Source organism: Trifolium pratense, linkage group LG3 (genome assembly GCF_020283565.1).
Source record: "Trifolium pratense cultivar HEN17-A07 linkage group LG3, ARS_RC_1.1, whole genome shotgun sequence".
Lineage (NCBI taxonomy): Eukaryota > Viridiplantae > Streptophyta > Magnoliopsida > Fabales > Fabaceae > Trifolium > Trifolium pratense.
In genome coordinates, this window is record NC_060061.1 from 49,003,762 (window position 1) to 49,005,575 (window position 1,814).

Genomic DNA, 1,814 nt, shown 5'->3' on the forward strand with positions numbered 1-1,814 from the left:
TGTAGCATAAACTCGAGACAGTTGAGATCCAATCGAAAGGGATGATAGTTAGAAGAATGGTAACGGTGCAACAAGTTAGAAATTTAAAAGACCGATTTGTTAATTAAAAAATTTAAGGAACCTACTTATTACCTAAAAAACTTAAAAAACTTAATTGTTACAAACGTAAAAATTAAAGAACTTTCAAATGCATTTTATTTGAAAGGTATATAATATGAGGGGAAGTTATTAAAAAGTTCCTATATAAAAGTTAGAATTATGATCATCACAAAAAAAAAACAAAGTTAATAAGTTTGTCATCATTAAAGAAAAAAAAGTTGGTCATCATTGAAAAAGAGTAAATTTTGTTGAGGAAAATATCAAAATCCTTTTTGCAAGATGTTTTAATGATAAAAATTGCCTAAATGTCATCAATGATTATGAAGTGTTTTGTTATCGATGAAGTAAAAATATCAATCACACAAGAAAGAGGGCATTTGAATTGTGACTCATTGAAAAATTTTGTTTGACAATACTTGAGAATGAGAATAAAAGATTATTCTAAATATGTATTAAAATGAACTTTGAAAACTAAGTATGTATATGTTATGCTTTTAATCTATCAACAAATAAAAAGATAAAGGGATATAAAGAAGATCGAAACCTGAGACTTATACAAAGATATAGTGTAAACTTGCTTAAGATGAGAATGAGATTCTAATTTTGTAATCTCTTGTTTTTTGCCTTTGAATTATCACCAATTTAAAGTACAAATACAAAATTTCAAGGTTCTTGAAATTAGAAAGATTTGTTTTTTAAATATAAAATTATTTGGGTACAAGAACTAAAACAACATTAATTTCGGAAGTGGTTTATATCCACATTGACATCTAGAACTAATACACCTTGGTACAAGAGGCTCAACACAACGCCTGTTTAGACATTCATATTCCGATCTACAGCTATAACCTGTTGTAATTTAGAAAGAGAAAACAAAATTAGTCAAAATGGGATAATATGTTGTGTGTATGAAGTAAATAATAGAATTTGATCGAAAAGTATAAAAAATGACTTACCGTTTACATTCTTTGAAACAAAAAATATTGCAAGAAAGATAATCATAACATAAATAAATTTGACAATTTCAAACATATTTCCCTCATTTGCATCTAACAAATGACTTTATCACTTTATAATTTCTCAATCTGATTATGTCCTTATATCAATTACATAGTTTTTAATTAGCTCTTATGGTGAGTAAAAAAAAAAAAAAGCTCTTAAGGAGATTTAAAAAATTCATTCAAAAATTAGAATTGTGATTAAATGACTCTTAAGTATATCAATGCGTTTTGTTTGTCCTTTACTACACTAATAAAGATAATTTTCATGGTTTAGAGAAAATGAAGGGTTAGAGGCTTAGAGCTTAGAAAGCTTGAAAGATAAAATATAGTGCAATTTTCTCGACAAAAAAAATGTGAAAATAGTACAATAATAGCTCTTATATAGATTAATTTTAATTTGTGCATTAACCACCAAAACAAGTAATGACGAACTCTAACAAACTAATGAAAATTCTAACAAACTAATGAAAGCTCTAACTAAGTATATATCTATATTCTTAACAACCTCCCTCAAACTCAACATTAGAAAATTTTCCTGTTTGAGTTTGAGAATTACAATTATTATCAAAGAAAATCACAAATGACAAGGCCAAACAAAATAAAGATGCACCGTAACAAAATAAATGCAGCAAACATAAGGGCTGAGGCCCAGTCTCAATGTAACAAAAAATCCTTCCTCGGAAAATTTGAAACAAAAAAAAAAAAACTTTTAAA

General features: G+C 26.6%; 1 long non-coding RNA gene across 1 annotated transcript; it reads right to left on the reverse strand.

The window, feature by feature from the left end:
* Positions 1-677: 677 nt before the first annotated feature.
* LOC123917394 lies at positions 678-1,467 on the reverse strand. The gene is made up of 2 exons (XR_006812442.1): positions 1,056-1,467; positions 678-948 (listed from the first exon to the last, which is right to left on the reverse strand). It is a non-coding gene; the product is annotated as an uncharacterized LOC123917394 (long non-coding RNA).
* Between the last annotated feature and the right edge of the window lie 347 nt (positions 1,468-1,814).